Below are 19,778 nucleotides of genomic sequence, written 5' to 3'. Positions count from 1 at the left end.
GGACAGAGCATTAGGGAGAAACAGGAAACCAGCTCTTACTGCTGAGAAAATTAACCAACCTAATGTCATATGTTGCTCTTTCTCTGATCACTGGAAACCACACGGATCCTGGATGTGGCATGTTGAGGTACAGAAAGCAAGTATAGTTTGAATTACTTGTTTCTATGTCTCCCTTTAATTTAGTAGAGTTGGGCTTATGATAACAAAAAAAATTTGGATCACACAGAGGATTATGGTATGCAACTCTTCAATTTAGAGGAAGACTATCCTAATCACTTTTCCTCTTCCTTTTCCTGTAATATGCTTGTGTGTGAAAAAGTAGCATTTCGCTTTGCTGTTGTGAGGATGTTTGGTGTTGTCCTCTCTGGTGTTATTTCAACAGCATCTGTTTTCCTGGATATAATTCCTGGAGGTTGAGATGGTTTCTGAAACTTCTGGGAAAACCAAACAATGTTTGAAATCACTGTGGCATCTTCAAAAGCAACTATCAGCCATGTCATCAGGAAGATAATCCAAATGGCTGTCCAAAATCAGTCTTACAGTCACTACCCAGGGCTTCTCCTTCCCTTCTGAATCTGGCTGATTCTCACGCATTGCACAAGCTTCCACTGGCATTCCTTAGCCTGTCCCCTAAGCCCTCAACTTGACTTTCTGTCTGCTGCCTCCCAGCAGCAACACATACCATCTGCCACTCAAAGGATAAAAGAGTCCTGTCAACACAACAGCTGACCAAGAAAAAGAGTAATTCACCAATGTGTTTATTCACTGAATAAGCTCGATCAGTTCTATCATTGGTGACAAAGAGGTGACATACATACAATAATTCTGTTGTAGTTTTAAAACCCCACTAGCCACAATAATGGCTGCTGAAGCACTTATCGTTGTCATGTGATTCTTATTAGCCAATTTTTAAGGAAGCAGAGAAAGAGGGATTGTGATGTTTCATAAAAATACATTTAATGTTATTTAAGGGTTTGTAACTGAGAATGATGGTTTCCCAGAATCCCCCACTTTTCCACATCTCCTAGTAGCTCTTCCTGTGCACACCTGTGCACTGCAAAAAATGGCTCTGTGCCATAATATGCTGTGAAGCTTTAAAACTCTGCTAAGAGCAGTCATCCTGGCCAAGGGCTTCTGAATGTTTTTTTCTGTAGTGAGTCTGAAGGCCCTGCACAATTTGCTGGTAAGCGTACGCTGTTGGCAGTACACCCCACCATCAGAAAAGAGGTGAGCTGCCAGAGTAGCTGGACTGCTTAGAGTTTAGGGTATATTTTTTTTATTCAAGTTTGTTAATTCCTGTTAGGTATTTCCAAAGTAGAAAGTTAGAAATGGGTATGAGGATTTTTATTTATTCTTCTCAATATAGAAAAAAATATATAATTTTCCATGAGACTTTTTAGTTATACAGCTACAGCCATTCACTGTATGAATAAGCAATACTTGTTCACAGGGCTGTGCAGAGGACAGTGGCTTTAAGAACAAAGAAGAGGAGTTTATGGCTGCCTTAAGCTTTCTTTTTCAAAATGCCAAATGCAGGATTGCATTCAAAAAGCATTTGTTCACCTAAAGAAAGGAGGATACTATTCATAAGCAACCTTCAGAGTCCTTTTTCTTTGCTCAATTGAACAGTTGCTATCAAGGTCTTGTTACTCATGAATCAGTCTGTGACCATGTCCTTAACCTTCTCTTTGATGACCTAAGTAGTCTGAATTCATGGTCTTCCTCATATATGACATTTATTTTCCAGGTGGCTAACCAGCAGCACTTGAGCTACATGAAATGCCAGCAGTTCAGGTGCAATCTCAGGCCATGACCATGGCATGGTTACACCAGCAGGTGAGTCACCAGCCAATCTTCTAATGTGGTCTTGTCTTTCGTGCAGTGAGTGGTCAGACTCTGGGGGATCAATGTTGTCTTCCACTGATCATTCCTGGAGTTTCCCTTTCATGGCTTTTGATCAAACAAAGATTCTGGTACAGGGCTTATAGGACAAGGAAGATCGGTCATGTCAATGTTAATCACTGTTGTGGCTTTTCTCTCAACTTTATGTAATTTATGAGCATCCCTTTTGAACTGCAGGCACTAAGCCTGGACAGTATTCTAGCAGTAATTGCTCAGGACCGCGTGCAGACATACGATAGCCATCCTACTTGATACACCCTTGTGTGTATGCTTGTGTATCCAAGAGCAGCATTGTCTCTTTTAGCAGTGTGTCACACTGGGATCTCCTGTTCAGCTGACAAAGCAGCATGACTCCAATATGATTCCAGCGACCTAAAGCTCATGAAAGAGATCGCTTTTTTTTCCTAGCTGCAGTTAATCATGAAGGAAAACAAGATTACATTGAGGTCTTCTTAAGCATTTTTTATATTCCTGGGGACCAGCTTCATTCCTGTGCCCTGGAAACAAAGACCTTAGGTATGAATTGTTAAGTGGCTGAAAAGACCCATTCTCCTTCTTTGTTCAGGCACTATACAACAGAAGCAAGCAAAGGTATTGAAAGAACCTTTGGTATGGGCATGCATTCCTTTGACTGGGTCCTTGCATGCAAGAAAGTTTATAGAATTCTAATAGTAAGAGCTGATACTTGAATATTATCCTTGGTGCAAACTACAAATTTAAGTTGAGCGGGACTACCCTATTCATCCTGCTGCTGATACTGAGAGCTGCTTCAAAATGCTATTCAACAGATCAGAGGAAAATGCTATGAAAAATACAGTATGCAAGCAAGTTCTGGGAAGGTATAAAGGGCATGTATATTCAAGGTGCTATGACGTCCCTAATTACTGTAAGATAGTATATTCATGTGACAGAATTTGGCTAAGATTTTTCCATCTTTCCTTATTGCTACTTCTGGCAGCTCCCCAGGCTCCTGCCAGGGAAATACAGCCCCAGGCTGCTGTGTGCTGTATAGCCAGCAGCCTCAACATTAGAGGCTTATAAAGACATCAGGTTACAATCAAGGGACAGAAAGAACTAAGTGAAGAATTTCACAGTCACGTACAAGGATGATGCCGAGAAAGAGTGGATAGAGACAAACAGGATTTTCCAACAGGACGAGCCCAGTTTACTTGCAAGATCAGCTGAGAAGAGAAAAGGAAGATGAACTGATAAATCTAAATAAAACAAGTCATGAGCTGGGCAATAACTTAAGGATGCTCTGCAGCAGCAGCAGGAAAACAGAGGCAAAGAAGCATGCATAGGCTTCATTGCTTCATTACAAACTCCCTCGTAGTGCTCTGTACTTGGCAGGCTCCTGGCTCACCCTGTGTGCCAGAGGATTTTCCTGGCTAAAGCAGTCTGCTTGCAGATGCTCCCCCACCTCAGACCCAGAGATACCATCTCCCAAACAGCCCATGTGACTAAGAGGAGGCTGACTATATTATCATTTTGGTATCCTGCAAAATATAGATAGGGAAACTGGTTACAGAGAAAGCTTTAAATGTTGCCATGTTCGCAGGAACAGAATGCTTTATTGTGTGAGGTTACTTAGAGTCAGGTTTTCCCTTAAACTGAGGCTAAAAGAAGACGCTTACTTAAAAGCATTGGTCTGTAATACTAAGGTAGGAAAAAGTAAACCAAAACTATTAAAACTACATTTGGTAAGCATCCTCTCTAGGTCTCCAGGAGCTTATGAAGCTGCAGGCAGCTGTGTACTGTGTACCTCAGCCATGGTGTGTGCTGCTGGGCACTCAGAGATGTTATATGTGACTTTTAGGCCCAGGCAGGGCTGTTGCCTCAGTGGAGACAGCTTTTCCCAGCAAGGATGGCAGGATTGCTGTCTTCCTGTCTATCTGTCCCATTTTTCAGGGCACTAGAATATGACATAGTACTAAGGGGATTTTGTCATGTCTTCCCCCTTCCTTCTGCCTCCTTCCCAACCCTGAGGTCACTTGATTAATATTTCTATTGTACACTGTAATTAGCACATTCCTGGCTTAGGGCTACCTTCTCCTGTTCCTGGCCTCTTTAAAACACAGCAGTTTATATTCTCTATATTATTTTAAAAATGTTAATTGTGCGAGGACCTTTTAGGATTTGTAATGTTTAGCTTTCTGTGACCTTTGCACAGGATCTGCCCCTGACACACACAGCAAACACTGGCTGGCGGTGGCAGACTGCCAAAGCTGCCCAGCCTCTTATCACCTCATCTCCTCTTACAGTTTGTTAGATTTCTGGGGAACCCTTCCACGTGCATTAATGCAGCAGAAATCTGTATTTGTTCCTTAACACCTATCCTGTGGTGTACCAAATTCAGACTAAAAGGTTACCTTTAAAAAATACAAGCCAATGACTATCCCTGACCTGAGAGATATAGGTAGGATATTCTCTGTCAAATGAGTACCTATTGAGAGGTCTCAATGGTAAAACAATCACGGCAATGACTACATAATTTCACAATGTCTTGCAGTGACAGAGGCAGTTCTCAGAGGAGGGTAACCTCTGGCAGAGGAAAAAAGAAAAAACAGCAGTGAGCAGCTGGGAGGGTGCCCGGGAGCTTCAGTCTCTGACCCAGTTCGGCTGCAGATAAAGCAACACACCCAGGCAAAGCCCCATTAACAGCATTATAAATTTCTGCAATATCTGGGTGTTGTCTGAAGGTTTCCCTTGAGCACACCCACGCGACCTCAGCCTCAGTCAGCAGGGCTATAGAATATACAGGAAAAAGGAACAATGCTTCTTTTTAAGAAACAGACATCAGCATCTGAAATAAGTCACTGTGCTTGACTTAGCCAAACCAAATTCCGGCTGTCTGGAGTTTTGTCTATCTAGCGATAGCGGGATTAGATACAATATGCATGAACATACTGTGTGACTATGCAAAACCAAATAGTGCCTCAAAGATAATTGTGGTTTAATTAATACAGTCTGCTGCTCCATGCCCCACCAAGGTTTTGATTATTTGTCCATCTTTAAATTTTCAACAAAGCATTCCTGCACAGTCAGATGCCTTCAGAAAAAGAAAAAAAAAAACGTATCTTCCTTTCCATTTTGGCAATTTGGCTTGTTTTCAAGCCATTTCATTCAATAAAATATATTTTTGGTTTATTAACAACACATTTGGCATATCCATTTTTCAAAACCTTTTGAGATTCTAAATTTCTGTGAATTTCATAAGTGAAGAACATGAAATAATTTTACCTATTTTTACATATGGCACAAAAAACTAAAGAGATTTGGAAAACATGTTTTAGTTAAGGACATAAACATGTTTCTGAAATACCAAGTTTACTCATTATCTTTGTTCAACAATTTCACTTTCATGCCTCAAATTCCGGCTTTTAAAAACATAACCATCTCAACTACAAGATGGTACTTTTGCCCACTCACAGAAGTTGTCATTGATTTATTTTATTTTTTTTTATTTTTATTTGTCCATGGTTATTTGGAGTAAAAGACTAAAAATAAAAACATATTGTTCTGAGGATTGTGGACAACTTTTCCAGACAGGGAAAACAGAGGGGCTTATGACTTAGGAAAGCAGAGTTCCCAGAGGGCTGGTCTGCTTTTCTTCCACTCTTCCCTTTAGGATTTTCTGAAAACATTTCACTTACTTTTGACTCTGCAGTACATTTATAGGCTCTTATTTTTAGGGCTTTGTGTGTACCTCCTGTGTGCATGTTCCAGCCCTGCCTTCTGCCTGCTTTCCCATGCATACAGGGGTATCACCACACACTTGTTTAACGTTCGCTCACTCAAACATGACCAAAGATTCAAAATGGTGGGGTGCCTGGTCTTGGTTTTCCCCTTCCCAGCTGCTAGGCAGAAATTTGCTCTCTGCTTATAATGGATTAGGCTGAGTGTTCAGTCTCCAGGAGAGAGCAGTGCTGGGGCAGCACCCTGGTAATGAGGTGAGCCCTTGGAGTGCCTGCTCCAGTCTGGGGTGTCCCCTTGTGCAGCAGGCAGAGGGGCAGCAAAGCTGGGCTGCAGCCCCCAACTTCCTTGCCCCACGCTGTGTTTCTGGCCTAGTCTGTACCCATATGGATGAGTGGGCAGGAGCTTCAAGGAAATAGTATCTCTGTCCACCAGTTCCCAGGGGTATCTCCCAGCTGGCAACCCATGCTCTCCCATCATTTCCTGAAGCAAAAGCTAAGCAGAAGCAGTGCAGCAAGTTCTGAAAGGATGAAACATGCCTTTGTCCACTCCCTTGATATCCTGAACAGCTGGGTTAGAGCCACACACAACCCACGGCCATGAATGGCAATATTAACTTTAAAAAGAAAGTCCTATTTTTGATTGGCTGTGCCAGCTGTTTGATGTCACAGCTTTGCAGCAACTCAGAATTTCTTTGTAAATAGGGAATCGTGACAAAATAGGGAACAATAACATTACATGAAGACTGAGGTTTAAACTGGGATAGCCAAATTTACTTTCTAGTTGCACCTAAATTAATAATCTAATTTTGAAAGGAAATCAGAACCTAGCAGCTGCTGGTAGCTTTCTTTAAACTGGTTAGAAAGAGTCAGTTTATGCTTGTTCTGAGTATTTGGATGCATATGCTGTAAAAAATCAATAGCCTATTCTCAGAATATACTTCTGTTTGTTGTTGATCTTTTTATTTTTTTTTTACCTAGCAAACTGTAAATGTACAAATGCCTTAAAACTTAAACCATATATGAAGCATTTTGTAGTCAACCGAGGGGTCCAGTGTCTATTTCTTGTTCAACACATGAGCTGTAATGAGATTAATTGACAAGTAATTCTTTGCCAATATTTTATTTTCTATTTAAGCTCACAAGCTTTACTGTCAGACTAAACTCTCGAATATTTGATGTTTTCTGAAAAGCTGAAGTGTGTTGTCTCTAATGTCTCTGACTTAATTCCACACTATTTGAATGTTTTGTTAAGTCTAAAGCTTAGTTATTTAACTGATAAATCTGTTAGTCTGCTTAATATTTCTTAAACATCAGGTCTTTGTTAGTGATTTAAGACAAGAGAATTGTCAACATCTCTTTAAGGGAAATTAATGTTTTATATTAACAATTTCAAGGTGTTAGGAAGTACACTGGATTTATAGTCTTTCTCTTATATCCAGAACTGGTATCTTCTAATATGAAGTCCTGCATTAACACAGCAGTTATTATAATTCTACAGGTGTTGTGCTAATAGCCTTGCAGTTAACTCAACATACCTCTTATCCACTCGGGAAAAGCCCTGAACTTTGCTAGGATGGAAAAAAAAATTTCACAGCAAAAGCAGGGAGCTGATATAAAGTGGTGATGGATAAACAGAGGCTGGAAATTAAACAGGATGCCAGCCTCACAAAGTAGTGGTGGGGCAAAACTCTACAGGCTATGAAAATGAAGCTTGATACATCTCTGCACCATGGATGATGGGGTTGCTCTTAACAGCAAGGTCTGCACTGTTGGCCCATCTAAGCCTGGGATCTTGCCTTATGGTCCACTTCATTCCTGTGTAATGTCAGCGGCTCAGCTTCCTCTTCTTTTAAGCTTTCATTTATCTGGGCGTAGTAATCAGAAGAACTGGACTATAAATTTGTGAATGTTTCCAGTACAGGGCAGGAACATGGACGGATGTCTATGTGGAAAAATGTTGAGACTGCAAAACTAAGGAATCTCAATTCCCCAAATTCTAAAGACAGCTAAGTGATGCTTGGGTTTTTTGCTGGATCAAAACTTGAGTGTACAAGGTGGAGAGTGTTCCTCTTCTCCTTCCTCCCTTGAATGCCTTTTCCCTTATTGTATTGGAATTTTCTGCATTGCATCCCCTCCTCCTTACACAGCCCCCCTCTCCCCTTTGCCTTCCTTTTGACCCATGCACTGACCTTTCCAAGGCTATGTGTGTCCCTCCTCTTTATTTCTGCTTCTCAATGCAATGTGGGAGAGGGTGGTGTGTTTGGGAGCAGCGGATATGCTGTGCCCTGGGGCTGTGGCGGGAGGGAGAGTGCTGCCACTCTTAGGGCTGAGCTCCCTGCACCAGAAGTACAACCAGCTGCACTTATGGGATGTGTGGGAAACCCTGTGGGGCCTTCTGCCCCGTAAATGGCTGCACGCTTGAAGTCTGCTGTGGGTAATTAAACCCTTTTCCAGCACACCAGAGGGAAAAAAAAACAGGTAATATCCGTCAGTCTCTTGCCACCCAAACTGCAGCATGCTAGAGAGTCAAGTGTTGGCCTCGCTTTCCCTGACTTTCCCCGACTTTCCCTGACTTTACCCCTGTGTAAAATGGGGGTGCGGCTGTGCCAGTGTGCTGAAGTCTATAAATGAAAAGTGTTGCATAGGTGTGAGTATTATTAGCTGCTTAATAAAACTAGACAGCATTAGAAATGAACCTGAGGCAGACAGTGAGCCACAGCAGTGTCAGTTTAAATCCAGATACCTGAAGTTTTTGCTGAGAACTACTGAAGTGCAAGGAGAAAAAACAATTGCTGTAGCATTCGTGTAACTCTTTCAAAGGCTTCTGTCTAGCTGCATCAAATACGGCAAAGACCATCAAGGTCCTGCAAAGCTCCAAAGATCACTTTTTGGCTCACATTTTGCAAAGTTCTTTTCAAAAAAATGTCATTTTGAACAGCTGAGCTGCCTTTTTGCTCTCTTAGAGCCTTGCACAGAGATTCCCTGACAGACTAATACATTCTTGCATGCTAGCAGCACCTCTGTGCTCAGAGCAATCGCCACACACAGGTGCTTTCCTTGAGTTGAGATGACAAGGTTAGTTTTGGACACCAGGAAAGCAGAGATATGACTTCCCACCAAGAAATAAGCTTAGAATGAACATGTCACCAAAATCTTCTTGTCTTAAAACCACTCACTGAGCAGTGGCTGTATACAGAGGTGGCTGGACTGTGATCCTTACATTGTTATGGAGGAAAAACCCATGAAACTAACATGGGAAAACCTTTGGGGTTTTCTGAGTGAACTTCTTGGTGCTGAGAAGCACCAGGATGTATGTGGTTATACAGCATATGTAGCAACTGCGCCCAGCACAGGGAATTGTCTTCAAATAGGGCCAAATGTGGGGGGATTCTCCTCTGCCTTGACCCGTTACTTTTTGATACAGCCCCCCAACCCCTTTTCCTCTGACACTGTAACACCTCATAAAACAAAGCGTTTGGTTGACTTGGTGGTTTATAACAATGAAACTGGTATATGTAACTTGGAGATTTTTTTCAGAAAGCCCATTTGTTTGTTTGTGTTTTAGTGTTCCACCTGCAGCTTCTGAATCCACAGGCTACCACAGCGTTTCCACTGAATTTCAGAGCTTTGGTGCCAAGTGCCAGTAAGTTGTGCCTAAGCTTTCATTTAAAGATTTTTTTTTTATGGTATTACAAGTAACAGTTATATTTGGAAATAATACACTGGCTTTTCTACAGTACCTAGAGAGGTAATATCTGTACCAAAAAATCTGTGCTGATTTTTCCTAAAGAACTTGGAAACAAAACAGTGTAGCCATTGTATTTCAAACATTACAGCAATTGTTCAGTACATGTGGTGCAACCCTAAATTTCTATGTCAGAACACAGTGCCAACTCTGAGTCTCTGTAAATTATGGTACTATGGGCATGTGCATGTTTAAACAAATGCTTTTCTATCTCCAGGTTAAATAGTCATATTTATGTATACGGGTTGGAAAAGCCAGACAATACTCTAATGCGATAAATGGGACCGTAAAACACGTGCTTATTTTTCACACCATTGTATTTTTAAAACAAAGCAAAACCTGTTATGTGGCTTGGATTTTTCCTCTAAGTACATTGGGATTTGTTATATATAAATCCTAATGATGTTTATTCTTGTATACCATAAAACATGTGGAAAAAAGAGACCTATTAAACAAATACAGATAAACAAAGAATAATTCATTGCCTGCAGTTGAAAGTGCTTTGTGCTATAGTTCTCCAGTATACTCATAAACCTGTGACTCTAAACATCTTTAAATTATAGGTTTAGGCAGCCAAAATATAAGCGTAACTCATTTTGGATTCAACAGGCTCTACCTAGTGGCTTAACTTACTACTGAAGGTCAGGAGACTATAATTCGTCTTCCACAATGCCTAGACATCACCAGCTACACTTCTGGAGGTATCCTGGAAAATGAAACTGTTAAAACATTCCAAGCACTTCAGTGGGATTATTGTCTATGACAAGATCCTCTTGGACAATACACAGATCTTTGTGCATGTACCACCATAATACCCACTAAAAATCAAAGCTCCCTTTTGGGACTGCTCTGCTTGATGTGCACAGTATTTCAGATGGCCTGGTAATATATGGCATCAGCACTATCAATGACAAAAAAACCTTATGGCTTCTCACCTGCATTCTCAGTTTAAGCATTCATTGTTCTTTTAAATGTGTTATTTTCTTACCTTTTAAGGAAGGCTGCCCACGTACCATACATACCACCTAGCCCTAGAAGATGCTAATCACTGTGCTCTATTTGCCCGTTTGGACAAAACAGGTTGTCTTCTGGGACACTATTTCTGGAGATTCTTAAGTCACAAAAGTAGAAACATATTCTTATGTATTGTTCTCACTGGAATTACCCTGTGGAAACAATGGTTGTGTAGAATAGTTGAGACACCATGCAAGATTAATTCATTACAGGATTAGCCAGTATGCTCAAAGAGCATTAGCTTTTCCCAAGATAAGAATCTTATTACAAATTAGAAATGGACTGTAACAGGCAGCGTTAACTCTTGAACCCAGTGTCCACTGCCACTCTGCTACAGATTTGAGTCTAACCCTTAAGCGCTGGAGTGCTGCAGGGAATGATCACATGTGAACATTATTTCCTAATGCAGAGGCAGATAGTGTAAGAAAAGAAGAGCATCTCCATGACTGACAAATGTTTAGGAAGACTGGTGGCTGCTCTAGAAACAAAAAGTATGAAAAACTTTAAAGGTAAGCACGTTGTTTTGATCAGAGAGCCAGAGCTAGAAAAATAGCAGGAGGAAAGGGAAAGTTTGGTTTGCAACAGCAGGGGGCTTTTAGTCTTGTTAGTATTAGAGGTTAGTATTCTTTCTGTCTATAAAGGATAATTTGGGTTATGCTGATCTTGTATCTCTGAGACAAGGAGCTGGACAAATTCTGCAAAAGAGATGCATGTGAGTCATGGAAAGAGTAACTAGTGAAGAACTTGCTCGACTTGAACTCTTGCTTATAGGGATTTTATTTACCCCTGGGGAAGGGTGAAATTTTCCAGTCTGGCATAGAGCTAAACTACTTTACCAGTGAGAGAGATCTTGAAGCCTCCTTTGCTGAGAAGATAAGCTTTCATGGTACAGGATAAAGGCTAACATGTACTGAAGATTATTGCACAGCGAGCAAGGAAAGAGATGCTTTAAAGCATGATTCTTTTTACTGTGAAAACTAGTGTCGTGGTTTAAGCCCAGGCCGTAAATCAGAACCACGAAGTCCACTCCCCCCCACCTTTCTTCCCTCCGCTTCTGGAGGGACGGGGAGGAGAATCAAAAGAATGCAACTCCCATGGGTTGAGATAAGAACAGTTTAATAACTAAGGTATAACACAAATCACTACTGCTACCACTAATAATAATAATGATAAAGGAAATAACAAGGAAAAGAATACAACCGCTCACCGACCAGTACCTCGCCCCCACCCCGCAGTGATCCAGCCCTTCCAGGAACTCTCAGTTCTACATCCTGGGCATGACGTGCTGTGGTATGGAATACCTCTTTGGCTAGTTTGGACCAGATGTCCTGTCCCCGCTTCCTCCCGGCCCCCCCTCCTCCCTGGCAGAGCATGAGACTCACAAAGTCCTTGGTCAGTCTAAACATCGGTGTTATCAGCTTTGTTCCTAGGCCAAAAGTCAAAAACACAGTGCTGCAACAGCTACTAAGAAGGAGAAAAACTGACTGCTACTGCTGAACCCAGGACAACTAGCTAATGGAGTATTCAACACACATGTATTCAACTAGATGCTCTCATTAACTCATCTTCAATACAAAGCACAAACCATCATACATTCCTTTACTGTAGACACACAAAAAAAAAAAAAAAAAAGAAAAATGCTCCCTGCATTGAGGAACTGAGAGTCCCTAGTAGCTCTTTCAACAATACGATACTCATATTCTCATTCACAAAGGCTCCATTAAAGAATTCAGTCAAAACTCTTTTTGATTTTTATTCCAAGTGTGAATAATAAGCCAGCTGCCTGGTGACAACATTATGGGCAGTTAAAAAAATTTGTTGTGGAAACACTTAGGAGTTACATTCAAAAAAATTACTTGCTAAAGAGCAGTAGTTTAAATGCAAGTTCAGCCTCAGCTCGTGTGTACAAACGTGTTTTAAAAGAAAGGGGAAAATCCACTTCCCTAATGTGCTGATTAGCATTCTTAATAGCAGTCTAAAACATGCCTAGGTTAGGCAGAACTCACCAGTTTCTCCACAGCAGGGCAGAATTTAATCCTCAAGTGCTGCCTGCCTGAAAACTTGAAGATCACAGAGGTACAGAGATGAGATTTGGATGCAGATTCTGAACACTCTTAATACATAAGGTCTGAAGGTGGACTTATTTGTTTTACAAACCCTACTTCATGTTATGAGGAAATACTTAAGCTGCTGTTGCGAATCCTTTGTTCAGAGTAACTATCTGTATAGTTTTTTAAAAAGACTTTGTTCTACCTAATTGTTTTGTCAAATCACCTTGATCCTCTCTGCAATAAAAACAAATCTTAAGTTCTTTCAGAGGGAAAAGAAAATAACCCTCCTCATTTTAAAATTAATAAAACATAATAACAGGTAGTAGGAGTGAAAGTTCAATTTATGAGTCCTATCTTTGAGCGGAGCTAAATAATTTAGTAGAAATATATTCCAGTTTTCAAAAGATACATGGTAATGTAGATGACAAGATTAGAAAACTAAATGATTGTGGCTTGCAAAAGCCTAATGAAACACTGGAGCTGAAAATGTCAGTATTTAATGAACTTAACTGTAGAGAATCACAAGAGATTCCTGCAGACCCTGAGAACATTATGTAGTGTATCTTGAGCAAAACTGGCAAACACTCAAAAAACCCACTGGTGTTTTTGCCAGTCAATGCTTAGTTCTTACATATGGTCTTTATTCAGGTTCTTTCAACTGGTGAGGGTTTCTCTCAATTTAAATAGTTGGCAGTCATAATTTCTAATTTTCATAATTGCAGTTGCCTTTAAATCAACTCTGCTTGAAAAACTCTTGCAAGGGACCTTGCTGGGAATCATCAAACTTACTGTACTGAAGAATCCTAATCCTGGTCAGCCATGGCTACAGTCCCACAGAAAATCAGGGCTAACACAGATGAATTGAGCTTAGAAGGAGTACAGGAATTATTTGATCTTATGTCAGAGATGGCCATCAATGTGCTCTGAATAAGAATAGAGAAGAAGCTTCTGTACAGAGACAGATCATTCTTCTTGTTTTCAGATTACATCTTTTCAATTCAAGATTGTACATACTCCGGTAGGTCAAAATAGTGATCCTTGAAAATCACATGCTTGTTTTAAAAGAAAAGGATAGAAACTTGCATCTCCATTTTTTTTCCTGAAAATTTAAACTTTAATATGAACAAAGCCAGCAAATTCATCTACAAATGGATCCTGAATCTAAACAATTTTCTGGATTTTCTGAGTGCTGCTGGCTAAAAGTCAACACCCCCACTACATGTGATCCAAACAAGAATCTAACTCACAGACAGACTGTTTAGCACTAAGGCACATCTTTGTGTTATTTCCAGATAGCAATGCAGATGTGTGTAGCGAAAAGACTGTGCATAGTGTTCCTATCTGCTGCATGTGATATTATATTGCCCTGCAAATCTGTGTATTTTAATAAATCAGTCTGCAGATGAGTGGCAGGAGTGCCTGCTTTTGTGTGCGGAAAGATTCTGAAGAGACCATCAGCATGCCTCTGCCGGAGACTAGAGCCCCACTGGGAGAAGTGAGTGAGTGCCTGAAGGAAGGAAGGAATGAAAGGCTGCCTCTCAGGTGGGCTCCCCTTGCCAGCAATGAGGGCTTGTGGTTGTGTGACTCACCAGCTGGCCGTCACGGGAATGTCTGAGAGCAGGGTGATGTGGGCATGCTGTGGAAGCACCACAAGCCGTGCGTGGTTTAGATTCATCTGCTACTGCTTTAGGGAAGCGCAGTAAATTATGATGGCAAGCTTAAAACAATCTGACAATTATAGAGACTTATTTTAAACACAGCTGTTAAAGGAAGATACACATTTATAATTTTCATAATCATCCTTTCTTCAGGCTCAGTGTCCTGAGTCTAACAGACGAACACTGCAAAACTAACCAACAGGAGTGGAGAAAGGATCTGGTGATGTGACAGACTGAGGTAGGTTAAAGCCATTGCACAAAATACCCTCCACACATGGGCTTCAGTCCAGAGACCAGCAAAATCAGTAGGAAGTCTTTCCATTGATTGTAGCTCACAGAGATTGAAGCCTTTCGAGAAAAACAGTGTATCTGCTTGTTTATGCCCCTATTCCACCCCTTTGTGGAGTGTAGTTGTCCATTTCACACAATTTAAGACCACAGTCCTTCTTGCTGGGAACTGCTAGGCAGGTCCTTCCCACATTCTCTTCTGTCCCAGGAAGACCACTCTGGGACAGGGCTTCTCACAGCCGTCCATTTGCTCAGGACTACAACAGCATCTTATCTACTGCCGTACATACTTATCCTGCCTCAGAAAAAAAGCCCTTAACTAAGAATCAGATGTGAGGCTTGGTGTGATAAGGACTAATTAAGTCACTGGCTTCCTGTGAACTCCACATGCTTGTTTCGCTCAGGATCTCATAAGCTATTTGGGACAGCTACAGTACTTTGGAAGTAGCCACTCACATAATTTTGATTTGACTAGTTATAAACCATGTGTTAATTATCTGGTGTTGTCAGCCCCTACCATGCCCTTCTTAATTAAGCCTCTTTGCTATAAGGCCAGACTGAATTTCTGTTCTCTAAATACAGGTGAGGCTCTGTGCTAGGCTGGTGTCTCTCTACAGTACTCTTAGTTACAACCTGCCTGGTGGCAAGATCAGTTCAGGCTGTGCCTGGTGCTATGTTTGAGCCCAGGTGTGTAGCCTTTTTCTGGGGTCTGTTTCATCCCTTCAGGCATGTCCTAGCTCTTCCAGTCCTCAAGCTCCTTACCACCTGCACCCTATGCCAGGAAGCCTTGCACATTATTACCCTGCAGGCTTACTTTCTTGAAACTGGTTTCTGTTCCACCCAAAATGGGCATGAGCTGTGCCTGTTTTCACCTGAGGCTGCTTGTTAGGCATGATGCCACACCTCATCACAGACTCATACAATAACTGAGGGTGGAGGGGACCCTCAGAGGTTCTCCTGCTCAGACCAGGGTCAGTGTTCAAGCATCCTGATGTAAAACACAGACACACTGCAGACTGACATTAAACACCTCTGCAGACACATTTGGCTATTGGAGAAAAAGTGATTGAAATGAAAGCCCAGCATTTTTCTCCCTACCTACTTCTTTTTTTAAAAAAAAAGCTTGTAATTTTCATTTCATCACCTTCCACCACAAACCTTGAACCAGCAGCAGACAGAGGGCCTATACACATACTCCCAGCCTCTAACGTTGGTGTGTCTGGGAGCTGCTCCAAATGGATCATTAGAAGTAGTATTATATCCTTTTTTTAATCCAGAGAGCCAGGATCTGCTGCTCTGTGTGCCCAGCTGGTCTATAAACAATTGTTTACCCTGACAGTAAAGCTCAGATTCTAGTTTCAAGCACAGCATCCTAAGCAGGGCTGTGTTTCTCTTAGTGACATGGAGAGCAAGGTTAAAGCACACAGTAGATAACCAAGCCGCCCACCCAGCATCATCCTAAGCTGTCAGAAGAGGAGACCAAGCACAGATAAGGGGGTGCAAACATTACCTTTCAGGTTATTAAGCAGCTGCTTCAGGGGTAATCGTGGCTGGTGTTTCCATGAGCCATGGCTCCTCTTTCCATAATCTCTTACCACTTCTGTCTGCTTCTCTTCCACTTATGCTGATGAGCTGGTCTGCCTGGATTATGTATAATTATGAAATCTTTGAGAGATTCTTTGATGCTAATTCAAGTCAGAAGGGCTTTACTTTACACAGACAATTTTCCTACAGCTTTCCGTAAGTTTGAGCAGCACACAGGGCAACAGTGAAAAATCAGGATTCACTGCTGAAGTTTATTTTTGTAGAGGTTAGTATTCTTGGCATATGACATAGACATGCTGCGAGAGTTTTCAAATTTTAGTTATAATATTTACTTTGCTTTTGTGAAGAATGTGTTAGTTTAAACATGTCTTCTCCTAAGGTAAAGTGAAATAATTACATGTATTTTCTCTTGTTTGTGGTCCTTTCCACCTCATCTCCTCTGCACCTTATTTGTTTTTAGTGTGCATGGGATTGTACAAAGAAAAAAGCAATTGTAAGGAACAGTGTAATAAAAAAGTTCAATGGATATTTTAATTGTTTTGTAGATAAGATATATTTATTTCCTTGAGGATAATAATTTTAACAGCACAGTATGGAGATTTTCATATCTTAAAAAAAAAAAATTTGTATTTCTGAATCAGTTATTTTATGTATGTACGGATAACTGTGAAACTGCCAAATAGTTGAGATTTCTGCTAGTTCAGGAATTACGGAATGAAATCCAAGACTATGCAAATCCCCACAACTTCTTTTACTATGACAGTTACATCAGCAACTTGAAAAGAAGCCAGCTCCTACTTGTCTTAAGCGTGTATTTTGTTGAGTATGGCTCTGGTCAGTAGTGATAGACTGGCATTAGACTTCTGACAGATGGATCCAACTTTCAGTGTGTCTTAATGCAAAAAGGAAAAAGGCCTTTTGGCAAACTCCTGTTGTAGCAGTCCAGAGGGGAGTGATGACCATTACGCTGACTACCATTAGTCAGTCTTCTTTTCCCATCCAGACTTATAGCTCTGGCTTATCCGCATGCTAATCTGACTGTTTCAGACATCCAGTGCTACATAGGACTCATATTGCTCCAAGATATGAATTCATATACAGATCAAGCTCTAAATCTCAGTTCCTTCATCCCTGAAAAGACAGTCTGCTTCAGGACCTTGTGGCTCCCAGTCAGAAAAGCCGATTCATCTTCTGGCATATGTGTTATAGAGCCTAATGCAGTAGAGGCTTGATCACAGTGGCAATAACGATGCTCTGGGAGATGATGACTTCTTTCAGAGGAGGTGCTGGGGAAGGCACTACAAAGATGCATTCATGGTAGCAAATCCAAGCAGAGGGAGGCAGAAGATTGTTTACCCAAGCTAGTATAGTGTGAGTCTGGAAACAGAGAGACATGCCAAAGTTGATCATTACGGATCTCTAAGTCACAAAGGAAGGCCAACCAGTAGTGAATGGGTTCAGCAAAGCTAAGTTGCTCCCTTCCAAGCCTCATGCATCTGTCTGGACTAGTCTGACTATCTGAGTTCCTTGGGAGTGAATATAAGTGCCTACATGAACAGAGTGAGCAGGACTTGTGTTTTTGTGAAGCATTATTAATATTTATATGTGGTAAACCTCAGGAACTGTTGAGACCTCAGGATATTAGTTGCAAACCGTAATTACAGTTTGTGCCTGAGGGAACAAACAACAGTCATGGTTGGAAGGTGCAGTTTAGTTCAAAAAAATACCCTGTGGAAATTATACTAACATCAACATGGTTTTACTCCGCAAATGTACTTCATGTATGTATTCAGTCATGTGTGCTATATACTTTAGTGACATAACAAAGGTCAATTACTTATTTCCTGTACTCTGATTCCAATGGAACGAAGTTATTCTCATTTGTTCAAAAGAAATGCCTTCTAGAGTCATGTTACCTGTACAAAGCTGTGGCTAAGGGTATAATTTTGACTGCAAAATACAGGGGTGTTTTTGCAGATACTTGTATAGTATAGAAAATGAAAACAGCAGATATAGGTCTCCAGCTGATTCTCAGCTCACAAGAAATTATAGAGGCTGCTTTTCCTCTAGCTTGGACAAAGTTTGGAGTAATATCATTGAAGCTAACGGAGCTACACTATTGTGAAAGTGCTCTTTTATAGCCAAATTTAGGGCCGAACACAGCAGTTAACCTTGTCAAACTCAAATATGTTAACTGTGAGCTCCCAACCCAGCTTTCTTTGCAGGCTATGGCTTGCTGCATGGTGGATCTACAAGACCACAGAGCCATTTGTTGGCCCCATAGCCTGACACATTGGGCATTACCCATCATTGAATTTACTGCCTGGCTAACCTGGACATGGGGTTACAGGGTGATATACTGTGGCACTATGCTGCATAGGAAGGCTGAGTGATCATCAGTGCTAAGATGACTTCACCCTCAACATAATGTCCATCTTCCCTGAAGTGTCCTGCGAAGGTTCTGGCAAGCCCATACACCAGACACATCCTCTGTGAGATATGGAGCCACAGTCCTGTCTCATTTCCTTTATTTGCTGAAAAAGAACTGTGGAGGTCTGAGAGCTGCCAACTTTGACAGCTCAAAACCAATTGTCCTTCCTCGCCCAACTCATGGGATGGGCCCCAAAGTCATGAGACTTGAACAAAAACATATACAGCAGTTTAGTTCTTGCTTTTGTTTTGGTCTGAATAATGCTATTTTTGTTCTTGTTGCAGATGCACTCTCGTGGCTTCTCCCCTGTTCATCAAGCCTTCAACCCTTGAACCCTGCCATCTCATCAGGCAGCAGTTCTGCTACCAGCATTCATCATGCTCCCAATCTTCCAGCCAGTTCTTTGCTTGATCCTCTTGAGCCTCAGCTACGCCCTTACAGTAGAGCATCCAGAGGGCTGCCCCTCTGGTGGAAGATATACAGACTAAGGACCTTTCTACTCTGCTCTTGTGAGACCTCACTTGAAGTATTGTGTGCAGTTCTGGTGTCCTCAACATGAAAAGGACATGGAACTGTTGGAACAAGTCCAGAGGAGGGCCACGAGGATGATCAGGGGTCTGGAGCACCTCCCGTATGAAGATAGGCTGAGAAAGTTGGGGCTGTTCAGCCTGGGGAAGAGAAGGCTGCGTGGAGACCTCATAGCAGCCTTCCAGTATCTGAAGGGGGCCTACAAGGATGCTGGGGATGGACTATTCCTCAGGGACTGTAGTGACAGGACAAGGGGTAATGGGTTAAAACTTAAACAGGGGAAGTTTAGATTGGATATAAGGAAGAAATTCTTTACTGAGAGGGTGGTGAGGCACTGGAATGGGTTGCCCAGGGAAGTTGTGAATGCTCCATCCTTGGCAGTGTTCAAGGCCAGGTTGGATGAGACCTTGGGTGACATGGTTTAGTGTGAGGTGTCCCTGCCTGTGGCAGGGGGGTTGGAACTAGATGATCTTCAGGTCCTTTCCAACCCTATTCTATGATTCTATGATTCTTTCTGTTTCCCTGTGTTCACCCTTTAGTCACAAACCATGGGGGAAAGGAACTGAAACAGCGTGAATTGCTTTTCCAAGCCTTCTTCAAGAGAATGGTGTGGCTCATAGGTTGTGTGAGGTCTGACTCCTGTTTCTAGCCGCAGACTCAGTACACCACAAGAGGTGGGGAGAGCAGGTTTCTCATAAGCAGTGATACCATTTACTAGAGGATCCTCAGGAACTTTAGTAGCTACCTGGCTTGTCCTTGAAAGGCCAGTATCTAGTTGTTTGGTGCTGGACAGATGGGCTTTTTGTCCTTTGGCAGCAGGACTTAAATTTATGAAGAAATTTTTAGCTGAGCTTTAGGCTGCAGTGGCAGTTCACTGAAGTGTTCTCTTTTAGCTGCTCAAACTTCTACAGCTAACCCAAC

This window comes from Psittacula echo, assembly GCF_963264785.1.
Source record: "Psittacula echo genome assembly, chromosome: 4".
Classification (NCBI taxonomy): Eukaryota; Metazoa; Chordata; class Aves; order Psittaciformes; family Psittacidae; genus Psittacula; species Psittacula echo.
This window is presented reverse-complemented; position numbering follows the sequence as displayed.